At 43.9% G+C, this 27,142-nt stretch overlaps 1 long non-coding RNA gene across 1 annotated transcript in view; it reads right to left on the reverse strand.

The window, feature by feature from the left end:
* LOC310753041 overlaps window positions 1–21,046 on the reverse strand; it is a 104,754-nt gene extending 83,708 nt beyond the window's left edge. The window contains exon 1 of the long non-coding RNA XR_014543101.1: window positions 20,955–21,046. This is a non-coding gene — a long non-coding RNA (uncharacterized lncRNA). The remainder of the gene's footprint in view (window positions 1–20,954) is intronic.
* Between the last annotated feature and the right edge of the window lie 6,096 nt (window positions 21,047–27,142).

The raw sequence follows: 27,142 nt of genomic DNA on the forward strand, positions 1-27,142 counted from the left end.
CTCACTGGTACAACATCTGCTTTGCATGCAAAGGGAGCCTGGTTCAATCCAGGTAAGGCTGGGAGAGACTCCTGCCTGAAATTCTGGTGAGCTGCTTCCAGTCAGAATAGGCAGTACTGAGCTACATGGATGAATGGTCTGGCTCAGTATAAGGCATCTGCCTATGCAAAACAAAACCATCTAGGCGGCAACCAATTTAAAGGTAAAGGGACCCCTGACCATTAGGTCCAGTCGTGACTGACTCTGGGGTTGCGGCGCTCATCTTGCTTTATTGGCCAAGGGAGCCGGCATACAGCTTCCAGGTCATGTGGCCAGCATGACTAAGCCGCTTCTGGCGAACCAGAGCAGCGCACGGAAACGCCGTTTACCTTCCCGCTGGAGTGGTACCTATTTATCTACTTGCACTTTGATGTGCTTTCGAACTGCTAGGTTGGCAGGAGCAGGGACCGAGCAACGGGAGCTCACCCCGTCGCGGGGATTCGAACCATCAACCGTCTGATCGACAAGTCCTGGGCTCTGTGGTTTAACCCACAGCGCCACCCGCGTCCCATTCAACCTATTTAGACGCATCCAATTGATGTGTGATCACCGATGTCCTTTTGGACCCGGAAGAAGGCGGTATGGGAGCGTAATGAGGCGGGGCAAACTTATACACATTCTGCTGATGCGTGTGGGAGCCAGGAATGGAACACCCACATGAAATGGTCACCACCTGTACTTAGAATGGCTTTGTTTGCCATGAGTGATAAACCTTAAGTTTCCTTTATCCAGTAGTCTGACCAGACTATTTCTTTCTGCACACTGCTGCAATATCTTTACCAAACTCCGAGAGATATACACCTCTGATACAGGAGGTAATATACAGACATCATGGCTTGTAGCTGTTGATAGTCTTATCTTCCATTAATTTGTCTAATCCTCCTTTAAGGCCATCCAATCTGGTAGCCATCGACACATCTTGTGGAATCCTCATTGCTATAGATTAAACTTCCTATAGGGGATTTCTTATAAAGTCCCTTCCCTGAAGAACATCACAAATCAGATGCCACAAAGCTTTCAGATTCCCTTCAGTCAACCACAATGTTGTTACTATTTATTTATATACAACCGGCTTGCCAAAATGGCTTCTGTGTTTTTTCACTGCAGACCACTCACACAGTCAACTACAAGTCATTGCATATGATATGATGAGAAATCAAGGTGGTACATCTGTGCCTGTGAGTTCAGCACTAGTATGGACACTCAGTAGAATCAAGTAGTAAAGCTTTTCATGGGTGCAAACAAACAAGAGACATCTACAAAGGACAGCAAAGTCCCTGCACATAGAAAAATAGTATGGCAGTTTGAACCTTCTTGACACACTAGTTTTCTACATGTAGGGGATTGCTTCTTCTGGCATTTTGTTTTGTTTGCAGGGACGCACATGATTTTCTCTCTTCAGTGTGAAGTGCTATAGACCAAGATAGAGCTTTAGCACATTGTTTTGCTGAACGTATATAAACTGCTGAGTTGGGAACTACTGTCACCCTTTTTCATTTCTCCACCACACATTTCCATTATAGGACATGGTGGGATGTGACCTTGAGCTATTTAGCAATCATTCTAGAGCACGTACACTAGATTTTTCAAGACTACTAATTGCCCCTTTAACATCTGCTTAGGTCATATTCTGTAAGGTTTAAAGCAAATGATAAATCTGGAAGTATTCTTCTCTGGCACGCCAGGAGAGGGGGAAATGGCACGGTTTCATATCAGGATTAGCCACCTGGACCTCCTCACCGAGGGAGCGAATCAGACCCCTTTTAATTTTTTTTTATCTGACACTAAGCAGGTGGGTCAAGAAGCTTTATTCTATTGCACCTAAGGCAGAAGAACTGTGGGCATTTGGCAAATCTGTATTGAATAGGAGTGAGCATGAATGAATGCAAATTTATTTATTTTATTAGGCCATTTATATCCCATCCTTCTAGTGCAAATAAAACAGTGCAGATTGAAGCATATAAAATTACCATTTCTTAACAACAATCTAAAACACAATCACGAAAAAAAGACACAGGGTCAGCAGTCTTAAAAACCATAAAGACATCCTCTGCCTGCCAGAATAGGAAGATCTCCAGTAACCAGTGTAAAATAGTGAGGGAAAGGGGTGAACTTTCCTGGAGCAAGGAATTCCATAACCTGATGCAACCACTGAGAAGAGGAAACAGACTGAAATTAAGAGAAGTGTTCTATGACCTTTGTATGTTAACATGCCTGTTGTCTTTGTCCATGGAGTTTTCTTGGCAGGAGAGCGCAAAATATAGAGGAGAGCGCAAAAGAAGAGGAGAGCGCAAAATATAGAGGAGAGCGTAAAATATAGAGGAGAGCACAAAATATGGTTTGAAGCTCAACATCAAAAAAACAATTATCATGGCCACTGGTCCCATCACCTCCTGGCAAATAGAAGGGGAAGAAATGGAGGCAGTGAGAGATTTTACTTTCTTGGGCTCCATGATCACTGCAGATGGTGACAGCAGCCACAAAATTAAAAGGCACCTGCTTCTTGGGAGAAAAGCAATGACAAATCTAGACAGCATCTTAAAAAGCAGAGACATCACCTTGCCAACAAAGGTCCGTATAGTTAAAGCTATGGTTTTCCCAGTAGTGATGTATGGAAGTGAGAGCTGGACCATAAAGAAGGCTGATCGCTGAAGAATTGATGCTTTTGAATTATGGTGCTGGAGGAGACTCTTGAGAGTCCCATGGACTGCAAGAAGATCAAACCTATCCATTCTGAAGGAAATCAGCCCTGAGTGCTCACTGCAAGGACAGATCCTGAAGATGAGGCTCCAATACTTTGGCCACCTCATGAGAAGAGAAGACTCCCTGGAAAAGACCCTGATGTTGGGAAAGATGGAGGGCACAAGGAGAAGGGGACAACAGAGGACGAGATGGTTGGACAGTGTTCTCGAAGCTAACAGCATGAGTTTGACCAAACTGTGGGAGGCAGTGGAAGATAGGAGTGCCTGGCGTGCTCTGGTCCATGGGGTCATGAAGAGTCGGACACGACTAAACAACAACAACATGTTAATAAATCCAAAATTGTCCAGAGAGGCAACTCACTTTCATTTCTGTGTAGTCTCTCCCTTCATAGTTTTAATACTTTTGTAAACCAAGAAATCTTTAATAAAAATATATTTTAAAAAAGAAAAAAAATTGTGGCTCCTTCCCCATCCCTACCCAGCATCCCCAAGATAGAACTTTCTCCTACTGCAGACATGAGCAGAAACTTGAACCCTTGTAGGAAGTTCTATAAGATGTGCCTATATGTGCTCTGCAAGCTTAAGACACAAAAATGTGGAGAATTTAGCGGCATTTAAGCTTAACACTGCCTTGCTGATATGTGATATTTTTACCCATCATGGGCAGGCTGTAAATGACAAATTTTGTACCCATGTTTGAAAACTGCCAACCAGAGATCTGGAGGGAAAGGTGTGCCTAATGTTCTGTCAAACTCTCCAAGAGTTGAGTGCAAAGGTTTTTATGGTCCAGGGGAACATCAAAAGCTGCCTTTTACTGAGTCACAACAATGGTCCCTGTAGCTCAATAGAGTCTGCAAGGTCTGGTGGCAGCAGGGTTCCAGACACGGTACCCCTGCCATTCATGGAGATGCTGGCAGCTGAGCCTAGGACCTTCTGTATGTGTTAGAGAATGTGTTAGTAGCTAGTCTAAGATTTCTAAGGGTGTGGCTCTTCATAAAGCAGTAGTTGATGCCAATGGCTGATATTTTGTATTCCACAACAAGTATATAGGAAGGTTCTGTCTAATACAGGTAGATGTTGAGGCACATGGATTGGGCTTCTCCAGTGATATGTCCTTTTTGGTTTGAAGTTGTCCGTACCAATTTTGCCTTTGACCAAATCCTTGATATTTGCAGATGGTCATGTACTTGTTCATGTAGTATGGGGATTAACAGCAGGACAAGATATGCAGATTTTGCAAGCCCTTAATGGTTCCACTTTGAACCTGGAAAGATAAATACACACCATCTATGATGCAGCGGTCTGAGGACCTTACTACCCTGGCTACATTTGAATGTATTTCATTTAGACATTAATTTCATGTTTTATTTGGACATCTGGAGGGCTTATATTATTTTTTATGTTTAACCTGAGATGGATGTACGGGTGGTTAATGCATCTTTAGTGCGAGCTGATGGTTGTTGCTGCTGCTGCTGCTATTCAGATATTCTTTTTCCTTCATTATATTTCATTTTTAATAATCTTATTTTATTTTGCTTTCTTCAATTTGCAAATAAAAATTAATTTAAAATAATTATGAAAATAATAATAAATATCAGTTTGGGAAACACTGGGCCATTGGAATCAAAAAGTTCACAGATGCAGTATCTGAATTAGGAGGAGGGTGGTTTTTTTAAAAAAAAGAAGAAGTAGAAAGAGCACTGGAAACTCTGTCACTCCTTTTCCCACAAAAACCCTTCACATGAAACATTGGGAGAATTTTATGCAACAGTAACTTTGACTTATCACATAACTTAGAACACATAAGACCAATAACATTCCATAGTAAGGCCATTTTGGCACATAATTTGCCCTTCATGACCCTGCCTGTAATCATTGATAACACTTTCCCGTTGCCTTAAAACCAGTAGTCTGTGGAGAGGAAAACTGTGCCCCCTAAAGCAAATACTGACAAATCTTGACACAAATAAGAAGAAAGCTTCTTCTTTATCGTGTAATTTCTTAACTCGAGCTGACTTTTCTCCCCTTTTTCTGCTTGGCTGAGAACAACATTTCAGCCAAAAGGTCCCCCCTTTCAGTGTTTCCTCCTCTCTGTCATTATTACCAAATTCCAAGAATATTCTGAGGTTTCTCAGATCAAAATTGGGTAGCTCTGTTGGCCTATTATAACAATATGTAGAGAGGTCAGTAAAATATTAACTTCAGTAAAACCAATTAATGTTCACACTGTCAAATGTGAGATTTCAGGTTACACCGCCTTAGGTTGGATGTTCAATATTTTTTAAAAACTGGAGAATTACTATTACTGTTATCACTATTACTATTACTACTATCATTATTATTTATGTACCACTTAATTGACAAAGTTTTTTCCAAGTTAAAAATAATAATCAAGAAATATATATGCACACGTAATTAAAATGCACAGTCCATAAAAGCATGAAAGTATGCACACATGCAAGGGACGCGGGTGGCGCTGTGGGTTAAACCACTGAGCCTCTTGGGCTTGCCGATCAGAAGGTTAGCGGTTCGAATCCCCGTGACAGGGTGAGCTCCCGTTGCTCAGTCCCTGCTCCTGCCAACCTAGCAGTTCAAAAGCACATCAAAGTGCAAGTAGATAAATAGGTACCACTCCGGCAGGAAGGTAAACGGCGTTTCCGTGCGCTGCTCTGGTTCGCCAGAAGCGGCTTAGTCATGCTGGCCACATGTACAGCTGTACGCTGGCTCCCTCGGCCAGTAAAGCGAGATGCGCGCCGCAACCCCAGAGTCGGTCACGACTGGGCCTAATGGTCAGAGGTCCCTTTACCTTTGCCTTTATGCACACATGCAATTAAAGTGTGCAATAAAATAAGCCCACTAAAATAGTTTAAAAAGTAATTGAAACAGGAGATTTAGGTCGGGAGATCAGAGGAGTGCTTTTTGAGCATTACAGCCTTTGGCAGAAGTAGAGTTGGGATTCCGAGTTCTTCATCCCTCAGTGAGGGGCTGGACACACACAAAGACAATGGGGCCAGTGCAACAGGGCTTTCCCCACACTCCCCACCCCACCCCACCCCTCAGTTTGCTCTAGGGGAGTCAGGGGAGTCCTCAGAACAGCTCCTGGTGGGAGGGGGCATATCACTTCATCAGGCACGCAGAAATCCTTGAATCGACAGAGCGATCTGCTTAGCGCTATGCTAAATTCCTCTCCTTATATCAAGGAACAAATCGCTTGTTGCCAACTGACACTGTGCTCCTCAGAAATAGAGTGATTGGGGTGTCTAGGTTACAAACAGTATTCCTAGCTTTCCCATTCTAATTTAATACATCTGGTGAGAGAGATACCCTTGGTCTCCATTGAGCCCTAAGCAAAATGCTGATAAATTCTAGCTTAGCAATTTCACACTGGAGGCAGTTCCCTTTGGAAGGAGGCAAAGACTCAGTAGAGAGCAAAGTTTTGTTACACATGATCATCCTAGCTTGTGGATACCACTGAAGTGTCACACTACTACTAATAGTTTGGATTTGATATCCCGCTTTATCACTACCCGAAGGAGTCTCAAAGCGGCTCACATTCTCCTTTCCCTTCCTCCCCCACAACAAACACTGTGAGGTGAGTGGGGCTGAGAGACTTCAGAGAAGAGTGATTGGCCCAAGGTCACCCAGCAGCTGCATGCGGAGGAGCGGAGACACAAACCTGGTTCACCAGATTACGAATCTACCGCTCTTAACCTCTACACCACACTGGCTCTCTACTACTACTACTACTATTACATATCATTTAAATTATAAATATACAATTAAAAAATAAGAAAAGCCATTACCAGTAGACCTAACCTGATGCAACAGACTGATTTCTAATAGCTTCAAGCAACCTTATTTTTTAAAAAATACCTCTTTATAATCCCAATGGGATTTTCTTCTAGAGTAGACATGTATAGGATTGCGATATAGACTGGCAAAAACTGGCCTTGAGGTTTTGCAAAGGTGTGCTGCTGTTTCTGCAGGTAGTGGCTCTGCTTTTAGTCTAGTGTTGCTTTTCCATAGATCTGCCTGCTCTTCCCTGCCCAATTTACACATTTTTAAAGAAGTACGTGTTACTAAAATACAGTACACCTACAATATCCTTTTCTTTTAAGGAAATTGTAAAAGGTTAGACTGAAACTTCCTAGCACTTGGGGCAAGCAGAGAGCATGAAACAGCATTTTAAAATTGTAAAATGATCTAAATCAGAACCAAGCTATTTTTTCTGCGTCCTTTGGATATATATATATATATATATATATATATATATATATATATAGTAGTACAGCATGTTCCCTTGCCCTTGATCCTCTAATGGAGGCTGAGTGATTAATTATTTTGGCTTTTTATGGCATCCGTGTTAACTTGCTGCTGCACATTCATACTTGCAATTATATAAGTGAGAGTTAAAATAAGAGAGACTTGAATTATTGAAATATTTATAATCAGAGATGTTCAGAGCAGAGGGAGAACCAAAGTAGGCAGCAAAAGTTAATGATTCAAAGATAAAATACTGTGTTTCAATAATCTAAAGGGAGTGTGGCAAATATGAGGATATTAAAAATTAAGTGTTCACTGATGAGATGAAAAGGCATGGACCAGACCCTTTGGTGATCTAAATCAGTTTCATTCATTACCTCAGCACTGTTAAAAATATGTTTGTCCCCTTCTTTGAGTTGCTAATAAACCCGCGCCCGAAAATTGCAGGTTCTGCACTTAATGAAAGTCTTGCAAGCTTTGCAGTTATGAACATGGCAAGAATTCTGATGCACCTTTTCTATTGTTTCTGGTTGTTTCCCCTTTTTTGCATTTATATAACCTGTCCTGGACAGTAAACATAATCACACTGATTCAGTAAGGGAGATCTGTGTGTGCAGATAATGAGCATATACTTCTGCATTGGGTGCAACACCTATCAGGCTACCCTTTAGACTTGGTGGATGAACCTGCTTATGCGTGGGGGTACACCTTATCTAGGGTCACACTTGTGACTGGAGCTGGACTGAGGTCCATGGGTACAATGTAGTATGCACAACTACTATATTTCCTACATATGTTTCAAGCGCCTGTGAAATGAATGGAGCGATATATTGTCATTTGGCACAGTGAAGGTGGGTTCTGCCCTGCAAAACCAATCATTTCCTGGGGTACAATCTGATATATGGGCAAGGGGCCCTCTGAATTAGGGCAAATGTGGTTAGTATTCTCTTTACATCTCAAGCAATCTCCCGTTATTTGGGGGTATCCTGTACTTTAAAAATAGTTAAGATCAGAAGCATACCCTCCAACATGTCTTCTGTGTCCAGGGCATCTGTTTACCAGCTCCATCTGGTACGCAGGCTGAGACCCTACCTGCTCGTGGACTGTCTTGCCAGAGTGGTGCATGCTCTGGTTATCTCTCGCTTGGACTACTGCAATGCACTCTACATGGGGCTACCTTTGAAGGTGACCCGGAAACTACAACTAATCCAGAATGCAGCAGCTAGACTGGTGACTGGGAGCCGAGACCACATAACACCGGTCTTGAAAGACCTACATTGGCGCCCAGTACGTTTCCAAGCACAATTCAAAGTGTTGGTGCTGACCTTTAAAGCCCTAAATGGCCTCGGTCCAGTATACCTGAAGGAGCGTCTCCACCTCCATCGTTCTGCTCGGACACTGAGGTCCAGCGCTGAGGGCCTCCTGGCGGTTCCCTCGCTGCGAGAAGCCAAGTTACAGGGAACCAGGCAGAGGGCCTTCTCGGTAGTGGCGCCCGCCCTGTGGAACGCCCTCCCACCAGATGTCTAGGAGAAAAATAACTACCAAACTTTTAGAAGACATCTGAAGGCAGCCCTGTTTAGGAAAGCTTTTAATGTTTAATAGGTTATTGTATTTTAGTGTTTTGTTGGAAGCTGCCCAGAGTGGCTGGGGAAACCCAGCCAGATGGGTGGGGTATAAATTAATAATAATAATAATAATAATTATATTATTATTATTATTATTATTATTATTATTATTATTATTATTATTATATTATGATGAAAATAGGGACGTTCTAAGGGAAAGTGGGACATTCCGGGATCAAATCAGAATCTGGGACAGCTTGTGTAAATCTGGCACTGTCACTGGAAAACAAACACTTGGAGGATCTGCAGAAGCACATAAAAAGAGCCTGCTCGATCAGGCCAAGGGTCCACCTAGTCCAGCGTTCTGTTCTCACAATGGCCAACCGGATGCCTGTGAGAAACCCACAGGCAGGACTTGAGCACAACAGCGCTCTCCTCTCCTGCATTTTGCATGTGTCTTTTAAAAGAAGAACATTGTGTACCCAGGCAGTCTTGGGGCCAATCACCATGTCTCTGCCTAAGCTACCTCACAGGGCTGTTGTAAAGCAGGGAAATGTTCCCACTCTTTGGAAGATTTGTGGGACACCCATGTCATCATTAAGCAATGAAAATGAAGGGGGTGGGGCCTAAGAATGTTGGCCTGTCAGAGGTCAATGGCTAAATGGCTGAGGTGAAATTTGAACCAGGGGCCCTCACAGTTTAGATTCCAGTTACTACATTTGTCAACTTCCATGTATTGATTTCCATGTTTAGTGCAAGATATTTCTGAGGAGGAAATCCATACATGGAGATTATCCCTTGGTTGTTCATTATTTTAATTAACCAGATTACCTGTCACATTTCTGTTCTGTCCTTCCTTCAGAGTGCTCAGGATGGCTTATGTGCGTGCGCGTGTTAAAAAAATCATTTTTCATCCTCACAGCAAACCTCTGAGGTGGATTAGGCTAAATCCTAGAATCAGAGTTGGAAGGGACCCCAACGGTCATCTCCAACCCGCTGCACTGCAGGAATCACAACTAAAGCATCCAAGATAGATGGCCATCCAACCTCTGCATAAAAACTTCTAAGGAAGGAGAGTGCGCAATCTCCTGGGGGAGTCTGTGCGACTGTCAAACAGCTCCTACTGTCATAAAGTTCTTCCTGATGCTTAGTCAGAATCTCCTTTCTTGTAACTTGAAGCCATTGGTTCAAGTCCTATCCTCCAGAGCAGGAGAAAACAAGCTTGCTCCATCTTCCATGTTGACAGCACTTAAGATATATGAAGATTGGTATCATATCTCTTCTCAGTCTCCTCTTTTCCAGGCTAAACATACCCAGCTAGGGGCAATCTAGATTTAGGTTAATTACACGGGCAGTTGCCCAAATCGGCTACTACATATCTTGCTTCTTCTATCTTCCCCTCCGTAATGTCAAATAGACCTTTCCTCACAGCATGCGGCATATCTCCACACCTGCTCTGCATCATAGCCTGCTAACGACAGGCGACTGAGTGGGAGAACATGGGGTATCATGATTTCACCACATGAAGCAAGTTCCACTGGGTGGTACAGAGGAGGAATAAGACACATGGCTTCTTTTTTCAGTGGACAATGCACATTTACCACAATGGTTTGGCCCAGAAAGAATGGTCCAATATCAAATAGTGAGCTTTATGGATAAGCAAGGATTTGAACGCAGCTGTCCTTGTTCAATACTAGATACTTTCAAACTTGCTAGGTAAGTCCACTATTTTTCTTCATACACACCTCTGTTATTCCCCTCAGTTCTAATTACACCACTTTCTGTGTGAAAATTTAATGGCGCTCAAAGAGTGTCAGGATTGTCCATGTTTTGCTGTCTTTCTAGGTTCTTTCCCCCAAAAAACTGAAGGTAGGCAAGAAAGAACAATAAAATCATATTTGGGTCCCCTTGACCCAATAAGCCCCCCTCCATTTTGTGAAAGAGTTCTATTTTCACCGACTAGTTTATGCAATTGGTTATAAAGCAAATTAAAGACCACCGAAACTTAAGCTCTGTAGTTTCATAAAAATGCTCTGTTCTTGTCAGATCTCTACCAGCAACGTCATAGCTCACTGAGCAATTGCCAGCTTCCCACTACATCTCCTGAGAGCTGTCACACTCCTCATCCATCATAATTGAGGCAGTCCACCTGCTATGGGGTGGGTGGGGGGGTCAACCTTTCAATTGTAATGATTGCCGAGATGCGATAGATACCTCTTGTCATCCCCTTCATTTTTATGTTAGTCTTGGATTTGGAAAGGTCAAAATGGAGGCTTCTGTTCCGATACTTTTGGTGGGTCGGCATTTCCTGATGGCATCACAGGGTTGAGTCTATCTACTATCATCCTCTCCTTGTACACATTTCTTTCTGCAGAGGATCAAATGCAAACTAACTGAATTATTTTAGAAGATTAGGAGAGGATTTCCATGTTCAGCACTTGCTTGTTGTTGTTGTTTAGTGGTGTCCGACTCTTCGTGACCCCCCTGGACCAGAGCACACCAGGCACTCCTGTCTTCCACTGCCTCCCGCAGTTTGGTCAAACTCATACTGGTAGCTTCGAGAACACTGTCCAACCATCTCGTCCTCTCTCGTTCACTTCTCCTTGTGCCCTCCATCTTTCCCAACATCAGGGTCTTTTGCAGGGAGTCTTCTCTTCTCATGAGGTGGCCAAAGTATTGGAGTCTCAGCTTCAGGATCTGTCCTTCCAGTGAGCACTCAGGGCTGATTTCCTTAAGAATGGACAGGTTTGATCTTCTTGCAGTCCAGCACTTGCTTACTCAAAAGTAAAACCCATTATGTTCAACTGGGCTCACTCCTCAGTTCAATGTGTCTAGGATGACATTGCACATGCCAGTTGGTGTGCAAGGTTCTAGACCGTCTATTCGTGGACAGTTCTTTTTGTCTAAGATGTAAAATGACATCTCCATTGGTGGAGCTATTCTTCTCAGCATAGTGAGTGGTTTGAATTCTGTCATGGACTTAAGATCTCTGAAAATGCTTTCCCCATTTGAGTAACTTTGCAATTGCTTTGTTGAAGTCAAGAGCAGGTTTTTTTCCAAAAGAAAAAGAAACACACACACTTGTATACATACATAAATTCAAATGGTAACTGTTGACATAAGTCCTGATCCTTTTCCATAGCTTGACCTTGATGCAAATGTAACATAAGGAAGTCAGAAACTGCATATATATTATAAAGGCTAGTGCCTAGCAACCCAAATTTTGATTCTACTTAGAAGTATCTGAATACTCCACCAACCTTGGACCTTAATAGCCAGTAATTTAATTTGATGCAACAAACTTGACTTCATCTTTTGGGAACAGTCTAAGGCCACTGGGATTTCTTGTTGACAGAAGTTATCCATTGCACAAACACAATACTATTCTGCTCACAGAGACATTTTTACAGGACGGAAACCCAGGGCAGGTGCCCAGGGTGGCAAATTTGAGTGTCAGCAGTAGGAGCAGCACTGCATCCCACCCCCCTCCACACCACCTTCCAGAGCTTGCTTGTCCCATTCATAGTTCCCGACAGGGTCTTACATCAGCTGCTAACCAAAGGATTCTGGAAAGGGAAGGAGAGCAGCCGCCACCTCCAACCAGCCATTCTGTTTGTACAAGATGCTTAGAGACAGAGAGAGGGCAGGAGGATGGCTTCCCCATCTCCTTCCCCTCCCTCTTCCAAACTAGATTTAGTCCAAGTGAGGTGGTTTGTTATTGCCACCACCGCTTGACTTGCTACTCCTTGTTTTCCAAGCAAGCTTGGGAAAATGATTCAACTCTGCTGGTGCACAAGGGGACAGAGGCGGCTTCCTGGTTGCACACTAGCATGATGAATCTTCCTCAACAGCAACGTGGTCCAGCCAAGCTCTTCTTGGTGGAGAGGAGGATGCTGAGCCTGCACATGCAAAGGAAGCAGTAGCCTTGAGGGACGGGGGTGGGGGGCACCAGTACTGCCTAATTGATATTATACATTGCTGACTGGGAAGAGAAAATGACTTAGGTATAGGCTATCTGAAGGACTGCACCATATGAACCTGTCCAGGCTCTTCGGCTGGCAGGTGAAGACTATTTTATCCCAACAGGCTTTTGGGAACTGACTGCTTTTAAAGGAAGGGGTCTTAGCGTACAGTACTTTAGTTCTCTCCCCCCCATCTACATTTAAATAGATGTGGGGGGTTTATTGGCATTGTTTTAATTCTATAGATAGTTTAATACTTTTTAACCATAACCTTCCATGTGTTTTAAACTGTGCATGTTTTATTGGTATTTGTTTTAATTTTTGTGAGCTGCCTTGAGGCAGAATAATAATAATAATAATAATAATAATTATTATTATTATTATTATTATTATTATTATTATTATTATTATTTATTAATAGGGCACTGCTGAGCAAAGGACCCATGCCTTCCCCAACCCCAACATGGCATGCATGGCACATTCTGCATGGCAGGGGCTCTCTGAAAATGATCTCACACAGAGCCTCCCTTCCTTACTGCCTGAATGAGAGTTAGTTCTTCAGCCAAGGCTAAATAGTTTCTCCTTGCAGAAGGGGCAGCACCTCCCTTCTGCTTGGTGGCAGTAGTGCCATCAATATATCACAGCCTGTTCATAAAGTGGGAAGTCTCTGTGTGCATGGAGCTCCACATGCGCATCACAGCCTCGGAATTATATAACTATTTGCTTGTTCATCTGCTCACTGGATTGACCTATATGCTAACAATGGATAACCAAAAAGCAGCATTAGCTTGGCAAACTGTCCAGGGGATGTTTTCTGTATATTGGAAAGGTCTGACTCTGACTTCTCCCCCCCCTCCCCAGTTTTCCCCCCTTTCCCCTTTTGCCTTTTGTCTGTAATTTATGGTAGACGCTTCCTTGAGGGTCTGCTTCCTTCCTCATGGTCTGTAAATGTTATGACATTCTGATCTTCAGGGCCTTTGCATCTTATTAGATTTATCTTTGCATATATTAAGCCTAACTGCGGTGAAATTTATGATAATGGTGAATTTTACAAACTGCATGGAACAGGAAATATGTAAGTCACAATTTACACACTTCTTGCTAATGCTGCAGTATTTGCAGGCTGATACATATAGTGCTTTTCAAGCAGTGTTTAAAACCACATTTAAATCCAGGAATAAACCTGCTCAAACCCTGAGTTTTGAGGTTAAATCTCTGAGGCCCGATTCTTCCTCAGGGAAAAGCGCAACACCCACATATGGAGCAATATGTGCACTGGCAGGCAGGCAACATATACTATCCCAGCCCAGGACATTGGAATATGCCATCTATCGCATCCATTGAGTCCCTCCCTCTCCTAGTGTGAACATTACTCAAGCGCTGATGCCTACTGTCTCACTTATAATATGGGGATCGAACCCTGTGCAACCCTGGTGTTATCAGCACCATGCTCTAACCAATTGAGCTATCCCATGGCTGGTAAAAAGAACCAGGAAATGTGCTCTTAAGAACCCCTTGTTGCTCCGTCATAGACAACTTTGCTCATGACTTAGGACGTGAGATGGGAGGCTAGGGAGAGATTTCATAGTGAGGGTAAAAGATTCTCCGTAAGGTTCAGAGACCCCTGTTGGATATCTTCAAGACTGAATAAAAACAGTTTGACAGCATTTGTTGTGGTTACTTCTTAATTCTCCTTAACTTAATTCTCCTTAACTTAACTTAATTTAATTCTCCTTAACTATGAACTCAGATCATAGGGACGCGGGTGGCGCTGTGGGTTAAACCACAGAGTCTAGGACTTGCCGATCAGAAGGTCGGCGGTTCGAATCCCCACGACGGGGTGAGCTCCCGTTGCTCGGTCCCTGCTCCTGCCAACCCAGCAGTTCGAAAGCACGTCAAAGTGCAAGTAGATAAATAGGTACCGCTCCTGCGGGAAGGTAAACGGCGTTTCCGTGCGCTGCTCTGGTTCACCAGAAGTGGCTTAGTCATGCTGGCCACATGACCCGGAAGCTGTACGCCGGCTCCCTCGGCCAATAAAGCGAGATGAGCACCGCAACCCCAGAGTTGGGCACGACTGGACCTAGTGGTCAGGGGTCCCTTTACCTTTATGAACTCAAGTCAGTTGCCCTCTTTAAAGCAAACACGTTTGTGCCTTTGGCATGCATATACCTAATGCAGCCTTCCTTAACCTGGAGACCTCCAGATGTTTCAGTCTAAAACTCCAATCATCCCTGTTGAGTGGCTGATGAGAGTTGGAGTCTAAAACATCGGGTAGGCACCAAGTTGTGGAAGACAGACCTAGCATATGTCTATTTCATGATTTATAACAATAACCATCAAGTAGCCAGGAATGTAAGGTCCGTATAGTAAAAGCTATGGTTTTCCCAGTAGTGATTTATGGAAGTGAGAGCTGGACCATAAAGAAGGCTGATCGCCGAAGAATTGATGCTTTTGAATTATGGTGCTGGAGGAGACTCTTGAGAGTCCCATGGACTGCAAGAAGATCAAACCTCTCCATTCTGAAGGAAATCAGCCCTGAGTGCTCACTGGAAGGACAGATCATGAAGCTGAGGCTCCAATACTTTGGCCACCTCATGAGAAGAGAAGACTCCCTGGAAAAGACCCTGATGTTGGGAAAGATGGAGGGCACAAGGAGAAGGGGACGACAGAGGACGAGATGGTTGGATAGTGTCTTCGAAGCTGCAAACATGAGTCTGAACAAACTGCGGGAGGCAGTGGAAGACAGAAGTGCCTGGCGTGCTCTGGTCCATGGGGTCACGAAGAGTCGGACACGACTAAACGACTAAACAACAAAGCCAGGAATGTAAGTGCTCCTGGAGATAACAATAAATTATCTGAATCATGGGCTGCTGGTGGGAGATGAGATGGCCTCCTAACTTCCCTAGAGGGGACCTCCTTTTGGTCTGGATCTGGCTGAAGGTGGTTTGTGTAATACCCTACTGGTCATTTCTATACAGAAAAAAGTGCAGCGATCCTGACCCAGACTACTGTGACCACAACTAAGGCAATATAACACAGTACAGCAATTTGATTGTGCACTGTGAGTTGGCAACACTGCAAGGCAAATTGCAGCCGAACCTACCCATTTACACTAATGATGGGGATATTCATATAGACTTAATATTTTTTTGCAAATAGGTACAAGTAAACAAAAAGCAGGTAACCCATTGCAAAAGAGTCTTTTCTTTATTTTGACATCTTACCATTTAACTTTAATTAGGTCCAAGTAAACGGTTTGCAGTGATTAATTTGTTGTGTGCAAGATGCCTCGCCATATAACTATGTCACTTCCAGTTCTCGGAAAACTATTTGCCAGGTGAAGCTATTCTGCAAAGTGATCTTGTAAAATCTTTTTGCGTCGTGAACCATTATCATGTATGGCTACTCGCCAATCAGGTTGGTTTTGCAGAGACTGCATGTTGCAGTGTGTTTCCTCAGTGCAAGCAAAGCACATCACAGAGCAAACTCTCCGAGCAAGAGGTGCCACACTGTACAAATCCTCAAACATACCTTTGTATAAATTGAATCATTGGTAAACCCAATATCTGTCTGAGAATCAGCTGTGTATATATAAAAGTTTCTCACATTAGAAGGCTGCTATTTCCTGGGTGGGGAAATTGACATGCTAAATGCAGCCACACATTTAACACCATATCTACTTTAGCCCATATTCCCCACTGGGGGTGCAGTTCAAGATTCCCTTTGCTGGCTTCAGCTTACTACCCTGCTAGTCTGCCTTTGAAGCTGAGATGCTCTGGAGTCCTTAGCCGAACCACACTCCTGGCCAACTCAGGGTTACCAAAGTAGTGAACAGATGCGTCAAGCAGAGAGGGGGAAGCTCCCCCCCCCCCAATTCTTCAATGAATGGGCTGGGCCTCCTCAAAGTTTTGCAGCAGCTGGGATAGATTATGTATGGATGTATGTATGTACTGGGACACGGGTGGCGCTGTGGGTTAAACCACAGAGCCTAGGACTTGCCAATCAGAAGGTCAGCGGTTCAAATCCCTGTGATGGGGTGAGCTCCCATTGCTTGGTCCCTGCTCCTGCCAACCTAGCAGTTCGAAAGCACATCAAAGTGCAAGTAGATAAATAGGTACCACTCCAGCGGGAAGGTAAACGGCGTTTCCATGCGCTGCTCTGGTTCGTCAGAAGCGGCTTAGTCATGCTGGCCACATGACCCGGAAGCTGTACGCCGGCTCCCTCAGCCAATAAAGTGAGATGAGTGTCGCAACCCCAGAGTCGGCCATGACTGGACCTAATGGTCAGGGGTCCCTTTACCTTTACCTTTTATGTATGTATGTAAGAACGACCATTGCCTAATGCAGAAGAGATGCTAAAGTTTAAAGCAGCAAACATGCGACCAGTCAAGCAGTGAAACGATTAGCAAGATCCGGTGGGATTTCAAACTCACAGTAGGTAGCCATGGGATTGAATACAGTGCTTGTGACCTATGCTTAGTTCCTTTTCCCTTCAAAATTCTTATCAACTCCTCCTATTTGGCCTCTTTGGCCAAATGTGAACCTTTGGTACTGATTGGTTAGGACCCACAAATGGATGCCACCCTCCTGGGAGGGGAGTTTTTGTAAAAAAAAAAAAATGTATTAAGGAGATGACTGTTCCTCATTCCTGTCCTCCTGGCTTGTCTCCAGATGCAGGGTCACCCCTTCTGAGCAGTTAAGACACCAGAAATGTCTCTCTTTGAAGTGTTTTCACTCCAGCTAGTCATTAAAAGAACTTGTAACTAAGAACTGGACTCTTGAGCTTGCATATACAACTTTTTGAAGACATCTGAAGGCAGCCTTGCATTGGGAATTTTTTTAAATATTTAATGTTTTATTATGTTGGGAGTGGCTGGGACAACTCAGTCAGAAGGATTAAAATAAATAAATAAATGAAGAGGTCCTATTTTCATCTGAGAAATGTGGGAAGGTATGTAGATTATCTACTTACCTTCCTGCATTTCTCTGATCTCAATGATCTGCTAGTTTCCAAACCATTCTCACAGGCATAGAATACACAGCAATCTGTCCCTATAACCTGTGAACATCTGCTCTGTTAGAAACTGCCTCTGCTTTTTTTTTTTTGCTGCTTTTTTTTTTGTTTCTCTTGCTGAAAACTGCTTTCCCTGTTTTCAGGTGAACTACAGACCCCTTAAAATCCTGCAGATGATAGAAAAGATCACCTCATGCCAGACTGCTCCCGTCTGATAACCTTTTGTTTCTTCCTCCTTAATCAAATCTTACCTTGCTCTACACTGCCATCTACTGGGTGAAGTAATTAGCACCAATGTTACAGGTACTTCCGCCTTTCAGTAATAATAAGCAGCCATACTGCAAACACCTGCAAGCCCACCTTATTTCACAGGTATTTAAAAAGGCATAAGGAAAGCGGGCAGCTTTAAGAATTCCACAAGCTAACTGTCCAGTAGTCATGGCTAAACATCAGGAAATAGCAAAGGCCTGCCTCAGCAAAAGATAAGCACTTTTTAAGTCCCATTGATTTCAATCAGAGAGTTAACTATGTGCTCAGGCTCTCTCACTGAAATCAATGGGATTTAAAACTGCCAAACTTTGCCTGGATTGTGCCCTATATTTTGGCCATGCTCTGTGAAGAATTCCTATGTGTGTGTGCAGCCGTAAATGAAAACATGGCAAGCAATAGTAAATGGACATTTCATTTGAGGACAGATAAAAAAGAGAAATTGTGTGCACAGAAAAGAATCAGGTTGGTGCAAGGGACAGCTAACCTTTCCTGCTAATAGCAAACCCAGGTGATGAGCGCCAACAGGGTTGAAGCCCAAATGGGACCACAATGAGAATTAAGAGGGAGGGAGGGAGAAATATGATGTTTGCAAAGAAGTAATTAAAGGTGGGGGGAGTTCAGTGAGGATTGAGCATGCTCAGTAGCCAGAGAATGTTTTGTGTTAGCCAGGGGAAATGGAAGCAGGAGAAATAAAATGGTCTGCTCATAGCTTATAGGTTAATATGTACACATTAGCAACTTTAAATGCAGTGAGGTCACTTCCCCCACCCACCTCATTTCAAGTTGCTTTTTTCTTTTGCTGCTCACACCAGAAAGGAAACAAGGATTAATTTAGGGCTGCCTAAATTAATTAATTTTAGGGCTGGAATTTCAAATTCGGAATTGATGTCAGGGCGGCACTTTGTCCCAGATTTTAGGTGCCGTATTTTTCTCTCTATAAGACGCACCAGACCACAAGACGCACCTAGTTTTTGGAGGAGGAAAACAAGAAAAAAAATATTCTGAATCTCAGAAGCCAGAACAGCAAGAGGGATCACTGCGCAGTTAAAGCAGCAATCCCTCTTGCTGTTCTGGCTTCTGTGATAGCTGCGCAGCCTGCATTCACTCCATAAGACGCACACACATTTCCCCTTACTTTTTAGGAGGGAAAAAGTGAGTCTTATAGAGCCTTATAGTCAACAATTTGGGGACTTTCCTTAAAAAGGCTCAACAATTTTAGTGGTTTCCTATATATATAAAAAGCTCTATCCATGGATAGATGGCCATCCAACCTCTAGTGAATGTGAGTCCACAAGCTCCTGAGGAAGTCCATTCCACTGTCTGACCGTAAGAGAATTGTGGAGTTGGAAGGAACCACAAGGATCATCTAGTCTTTTTACTCAATTTGGGGCTCAAACCCTTGAGTCTGAGATTAAGAGTCTCATGGTCTACTGACTGAGCAAGCTCTAAGTTTGTAGCCTCTCTTGCCCCTTGGTATAGAATTAAAGACTGAGCTGGGCCTCTGTGTAAGTATGTACAGTACAAAAAGAAGGGCTTTTTCAACATCCCTGTCCATCCCAGAATGGAGGGAGGTTTAAAGAGCTCTTTGGTCTCTTAGCTCTCAGTAGAATGAGTCAGTGGGCTGAGATACTATTGTTGGTTCTTCAACCCTGGCTCAGTTTGAAATATTGCTCCTGAGATATGTGTGTGTGTGTGTGTGTGTGTGTGTGTGTGTGTGTGTGTTCACACATACACACATTACTTGCTGCACGGGGGGGGGGGTGTATTCAGTGCCTTCAATACACAGATTGGAAGAACAACACCCTTCCACTTCTCCCCAACTTCCCACTTTTTCACACCATGAAAGAAAATGCTTGTGAGTTTTTCAGAAGCCCCTAGGATGAGCAGACAACCGCAGGTACAGTATATTTTTCTGCTAGTGGAGAAGACACACGAAAAAACATTTCTCTCCAGAAATCCCCTGTAGGTTTCCTCCCACAAATGCCCTGCACACCTTTGGAGTTCCCTCCGTGGCTCTGCTCAGTTGAAGTATATGAAAGCTAGCAAAGAATACATCAGAGAAGGAGGCATCGCCAATAATTGCCTTGTTTACTTATTTTCCAGGCGGCTGCCAGCTATACTTAAGGCTGTAACTGCACTGTAGGATAACTTAGGTTGCAAATGGGGTTGCTTCCCATTCACTCTTCTCTAAAATCAGCTTTGTGGGTTCCCCCCACTTTAAATACTGCATGTGTAGCTTTAAAAAAGAAAAAAAAGGCAAAGCCTACTAATAACAGCTGCACTGATGGAAGGAACAGAGGAATGAGGAGGCAGGTGAATATAATATCAGCCTGCTCCAGCTGAATTATCCCTCCCCAACAGAATCATCTACCCGAAGAACAAAACAGGGAGACAAGCAAGACCTCAGACCCTGCTGCACCTGGACTATCTCCTCCTCCCCACCAAGGGTCATTTTACTTACTTATTTACTTATTTACTTACTTAAGCTATTTGCATACTACTCAATCACTGGAATTTCTAAGTGCTGTACATAAAAAAAAAGCAAAAAGCTTGCCGCATATCAAATAGAATGAATCCCCAAAACTCACAATGGTGAAAATCAATTAAAATTAATAATGAAAGCAAACAATTCCTTAAAATGCCTGCTGGGTTAGAAAAATCTTTGTCTAGCACCTGAAGTTCAACAGATTAAGGCCACAACCTTCTCTGGTTACTTTAAAATAGTACCGCATGTCTCCTTAAATGAGTATATATTTTATTAACTTGTTGGGGTCACTTTAAAACCAACAGCTTATAGCCAACTATTAATGTTATATTTTAAGGAAGTAGTTAAACTACCCTGTTAAAACACTTCAGCCAAATTGCCCTTTTATTCTCTCTAGCCAGTTAAGCCTCACCAACATGATAACTGCAGATTCGGCTGGAAGTCTCTTCTCTAACCCTTTATTGACCTACTGAAGTCCAAGTTTATCTTCCTGCACCGACCAGGAAATTTTCCTTCAGGTATTCCTTCCAATCCCCAAAAACCAACATCCCAAGCTGCCTCCCACTTCGCTCCTCAGATTGTCTCCCCTTGTCTCTTCAGTCTGACTCAAGTGTTTCGGCTATTCCCCAAGACTTTGGACACCAAGCTGCCCTACCTTGCTTCTCATGTCTTCCTCCTCCTTCTTCTTCTTCACCTGTCCTGGTCCTCTGCTGCCTCCTTCTTCTGGCTGATTCCATGACACCAACAGCTGCTCTTCTGGCCAGCACCTGGCTATATATACACTTCTCTTGGCCCTTCTGCAGTAGCCCCAGCCAATCACACTGCCCAACTGAAAATTCCAACCCTGCACCCACCAATCAAAATATGCAGGCTTTCAATCCCTCTTTTGCATACTGAGAATTCTAATTCCAACCTTCCTCACAGGTGTCAGTTGACGCCTCAAGCAACAGTTAAACAAACTTACATTGGACCAGAGTGAAAACTACCCGCATCAGATACATTACAATGCAAATGTCAGAACACATGAAACAATACCTGTTAAAACCTAATTCACTTAAACAGGATTTCATCAGCCAGGCCTTTGTGGCTGATTAATATTCCACAGCCTTTTAAATGGGTTTGTGGGAGGGAGGGGGTTATTGTTTCGTTGTTTCTATTTTAACTGTTTATTTGTGCTTTTATCTTGTATTTTTATCTTGTGAACTGCCCTAAGATCTTTTACTGAAGGGTGCTATACAAATAATAATAGTAATAAAATAAATAATAATAATAATTCCACCAAATCAAGAAAAATGTGCCTAAGCAAAGAAGGTATATAGTAGTTTCATGTTTTTCCAAAAAATACTAATACCCCCAAATACATTAGCTACAATCCAACAGAGTATTAAGCATGCAGAAAGCCATTGAAACCAAAAGACCATTATACTGATAGCTGTCAGTGGCATTTATCTTCAAAAAATAGTACTATATACTTACCACAAACAAAATGAAGCAAAAATACACTTCTGGTCTTCTGTGTCTCACATTTCCAAGCAACTCTTTTTTAAATGACTTCAGGGTAACACTTCCCTTTTGTTATCCTTACAACAACCTTGTGAGGTGGGTTGGGACTGAGAGATAGTAACTGGGTGAGAATTTGAATCCTGATGTCAACTGTCCAAGTCCAGCGCTGTAACTCCCCCCCCCCCCGCATTTTGACTGTTGCTGTATTGCTTGGAAAAGTCACTGCAGCCTCAACCAAAAGACCAAGTCTGAAAAATTCAAGTCCATATTTTACGAGCTGATATGCAAATTACATCAGTGGCTTTCTTTAATAAGGGAATTTGCCAACTTAAGCCCTGTTAGCTTTTCATGGTTGTCTGTGTTGTATTTCACTATTTCACATAATGAATTCAAATTGTCCTCGTTCCCATGTTGGAGTAAATGCTTGTAAGCTACTACTATAACATTATAGTCTTTCTCTTTGAATCTGTTTCCTAGTTTCATGTACTCAGCAGTCAGTAATGACCACTCCCCCACATTAAATGGGGGGCGCCCTTTGCGTGGTCGCGCGCAGCCCCCTGGACCCTATGCGGCACCATTAGCACAGGCTTGGCTTCGACGCCCCCCAGGTAGGATACCTGGAGGTCTCCACCTACCTCAGTCAGTTGCCCAATCCCGCCTGGGGAGGCGTTGCCAAGGTGATCGAACCAGGTAGGGGGAGGGAATACCTGCCCACACAATAGGGGGAGGATCTTACCTGGGAATCGTCAGTTGGCTCCAGAGCTTCTCCCACCCTCCCCATCCTCAGTTAAGACTTCTTTTGCAGGTTAACCTTTTCTCCACAGGTACGCGGGCACTGCTACGCCAAGGTTGCTGTTGAAGGGCCGGAAAGAAATTATACTGCATTGGCAGGTTTGCCTTTCCCATAGCAAAACGTCACAACTTTGGGGGTATCAGGCCTTGGGTGGAATCCTTTAGGCTATCTTCCCTGAATGGGGGGGCGTGCAGCGGTGACCCACGCCCCCCTCCTCTTTGTGGCGGCAATACCAGGGTTCCCCGTTAAAGGGGTTGTTTGAGGTGAGACTTTGGCTGTACGTCTAGAGGTTGTCATTGCTCTCCCCTGCGACGGCGGCATAACGAGGGTGGGCTCTCTCTGCTTGAACATACGTTCTCCAGAGCCAGCCCATTCCCCCCCACACTGGATAACCCTGATGTTCCCCAGATCCCCGGTGGGGGACTGGGAGGGATAAACACCCAATGCCTGAGCCAAGGTCTACCCACATGTGAAACATAATAAAGTTGTGGCCAATTTTAATCCCATAGCACATTGTCTTGAGTCGTTATTCCACACAGGGGTTGCCCAGGGTTTGGGGGACTCAATTCTGTTATAAATATATATTATAACATATAGAACATATAGAACATATAACATATATTATATATGTTATAAATATACGCAATTCTGTTATAAAACCTTCTGAAGTATAGTTCTTTCTTTCTTCGAAATTAACATCACCACCCATCAACAATACTGAGGAATTTTTGTGTGGAAGTTTACAAAGATGCTTTGATGGTGCTTAATGGTCTGCAAAGTCACATGCTTTGCTTCAAATAGAGTTGTTGAAAACAATGTAATTTCACATTTTTTGCAACTGCCTTCAACCACAGCCAGTAATCTTAAATGCTAGTTTAATATCCAGATTCTTCTGTTGTGGCAGTGATGTTACAAAGTTAAGATCTCCCAATATTTTTAGCATAATTTCAGTAAGAAATGAAAAAGAAATTCTATTGATCTGTTTGAGCAAAGTAGTAACATCTATTTTTAAGTGACAAAATTTATCACAAAGGGAAGATGCACTGATTAATTTGAGTTGTGGTCTACCAGCAGTAGTTGAAAGGTTAGCTTCAGTGTTTTCTTCATCCCCACATCGCCTCTGACAGGAGTTGCTAGTCTAGATTTATTTCCAGCAAATGAACTTACAATGGATGCTTGCTTTGAAATCATGATCTGCATTTCCCCCAGCTGGGGAAAAATAAAACTTAACTCAACCTCTCCCCTCGCCTCGCTTCCCCACCCACAACTGGCAAGGCATAGAAACACTCATTTCCCTTTTTAAGCCTCACTGCCAGGCCCACCAGGGCAACAGCCAATGACTGGCCAGGCAGTGAAGCACACCCTCCAAGTGGGGCCTCTGATTGGCCCATTCGAATTTGCCCTCTTTGGCGGAAAGATCGCCCCTTGCAACTGCCGGCCAAGGGGAATTCTCCAGCAGTGGCTGGCAAACAAGCATGCTCTAGCTGTTGAGGAGGAAGGTGGAACTTGAGGGGGCTGCAACAGTCACCCCCCCCCATAAAGACGGTAAGCGCCCATATACTGCTGCTAGGGTGCTGATGACCCACTAGGTGAAACCTGGAGGAAGGAACCATTCTGGGCCTCTGAGGCTACCATGTCTGGAGTTATTTGGAAAAGGACTCTGACACATTGACATAGCCCCATCGAAGCATGTGCTGGATTCAGCTGAGTTTGTGACCAAGGAGCACAATGGAAAAAAACTCAGCCTGTGTCATAGCTGTCAACCGTCCCTTATTTGGTGGGAAACTCCCTTATCCCAGCGCCGTGTCCCGCTGCTGTCCCTTAAATTTCCTGGGTTTCATGCTCCCCCGGCTCGGGAGGGAAGCAGCGGCTCGGAGTCCTCCGCCGCAAGAGAGAGCACAAGCTGCCACGTCTCCGTCTCTCCCTTTTCCCCCTCAGGGGCGCATCGTGAGGAGATGGGTGGTGGCGGGCAGGCTGGAAGCCCCTCTCTTGCGAGACTTCCGCCGTGCTGCCAGGGGAAGCCGGAGGCGGCTGAGGAGGTGGCCTGAGGGATGGGGAAGAGGAGGGGATGGGGAGGGATGCAGAAGGGTGGCGCTTCAGCGGCCGCGGCAGTGCCGCAACCGCCTCATGCCGGGCTCGTGGGTGAGAGTCCCTCTCCCTCCCTCCCTCTCTCTAGGGCAGGGAAGGGCCGATGGAACTCCTCGTGCCACGACGACGGCAGCCCCGACGTGCTGCTTAGCATCCCCTCCAGCCAGTGCAGCATCTTAATGTAGCGATTTCCCCCTCTGCATCCCTTTCATAACTCTATTTTCATAAATCATTTGTCCATCCATAGTTCAAACTTTTACTACAAGTTTTCTGTCAATCCTACCAATGTATGTAACTCTTTACAATAGCTTTTCAACTAAATTATAAACTTTCCCCATTCTTTATTAAAGAGGTCCTCTTCCTGGTTTCTAATTCTGCCTCTAAGCTTTGCCATCTCGACGTCGTTCATCCGTTTTGTCTGCCCCTCTTCTTGGGTGGGAGTTGTAGACCCTTAGGAACATCTAGTCCAACCCCCTGCAAAACACAGTCAGTGGCAGCATGGCTCCATCAGTGCCGGATTTCTGTATAAACTAAGCCAAAATCCCTTATTTTGGCTGCTGATCCCTTATTTTCAAGGTTGCTGATCCCTTATTTTCAAATCTGTAAGTTGACAGCTATGGCCTGTGTTAATAAAATTCCCATTAAACCTGGGAACAGATAAACAGTTGAACAATCAGGATAACACGAACTGAGTTCCCAAACCACCCAATAGTTCATCGTTTTACCAACACCGCCACCAAATTATGCTATGGATGGCAACAGGAAAAGCAGAAAACTCTAAGTTCTTTCTCCTATGATTTTTCCAGGCTCCACAGATAATGCGCCGTTTCACCCCCAAATCACTCGGTTCCATCCTGGCACCACTTCCGACCTCACCAGATCCCTTCAGGCTCAACCAGCCACCAATGAGTTTCTATCCTTGTTTCACCTGCTTTGGCTTTACCCTCCTGGCTCAACCTACTGGAGCTTCAACCACAACTACACGTCCCAGGATCCCTAGCAGTGTTACAGAAAGATGCTTGGCTGGATATGCCCAAAGTTACTGTCCATGCCTACCCCTTGCTCCAAGACATGGTTGATGCAAGCAGAAACTGCAAACTGGGCAAACTGGGCTGTGTTCTCTCCAATCCCACTCACAGGCAGGGCCAGCCCTACCATTTTTCTTGAGGGGGGGGACGGCGACAAACAATTATTATTGATTGATTTATGTATTTAAAATCCACACTTTCATATAAGTATATCAAGGCATTATACAACATATAAGAATAAAATCAGCAAAAAGCATCCATAAAAACTTCCTCAATACACCAGCAAATAGTGATTGGATAAAAGGAGACTCATGTGTTCTCGAAGCTACAAACATGAGTCTGACCATACTGCGGGAGGCAGTGGAAGACAGGAGTGCCTGGCGTGCTCTGGTCTGTGGGGTCACGAAGAGTCGGACACAACTAAATGACTAAACAACAACAACAACATTCATATTACAAAGTATAGTTTTCAAAAGTTGTTTGAAAGAGGGGAGGGGGTGGTTCATGCTTAATCTCTGCTGGTAGAAAGAGTGAGAGGACCATCTTAAAGAGCGGATGCTGAAGGCAACAGACTCCTGGCCACCCATCCTTAGCCTTCTGGCCATTTCCCTCTGCCAGAAGGCAAACCTATGGATGTTGCACAGTATGTCTTGGTCCTCCAGTTATGGAATGGCAGGCTAAATTTTTCGAACATACGGAATTAGCGAAAATGACATATAAAATCCGACACCAAAAAGGGGCAAAGTTTGTAGAAGAACGGGGTAAATTTGTAACATATATAGGAATTAACTGTAGAAGTTTAAGAACTACAGCAGGGTTAATATAATTCTTGTGACGCGTGTAGAAATGTAGAAGAAACTGTAAGAGAAGATGTATATTAAGAAAACCGCAACTGGGAAGGAAGGAAGTCGAGGCGTGATTTTACGCAATGTAAAGAAGATAACACTAAGAATGATTGTGAAGATTGTTTTATTTTGTTTTTTGGGAAAAGTCAATAAAAAGCATTTTTTTAAAACAAAACAAAACAAAACAAAACTAGCTAGCTTCCTCAGGTGCCGTGAAGGATTCTGTCACTCCACCAGTGTTAAAGGAAGATTCAAGGAAGGAAGGAAGGAAGGAAGGAAGGAAGGAAGGAAGGAAGGAAGGAAGGAAGTTGATTTCTGCATGTGGAATGAGGGGAGTGCCCCTTCCTTTGGCTCAGGCAGCAAAATGTCTTGGGCTGGTTCTGCTCCCAAGCATTACCTCAGGGGTTCTCACCTTTGAAGGTAAAGGTAAAGGTACCCCTGCCCGTACGGGCCAGTCTTGACAGACTCTAGGGTTGTGCGCTCATCTCACTCTATGGGCCGGGAGCCAGCGCTGTCCGCAGACACTTCCGGGTCACGTGGCCAGCGTGACAAGCTGCATCTGGCGAGCCAGCGCAGCACACGGAAC

The sequence above is a fragment of the Podarcis filfolensis genome, assembly GCF_964270895.1.
Source record: "Podarcis filfolensis genome assembly, chromosome: 17".
Taxonomy (NCBI): Eukaryota; Metazoa; Chordata; class Lepidosauria; order Squamata; family Lacertidae; genus Podarcis; species Podarcis filfolensis.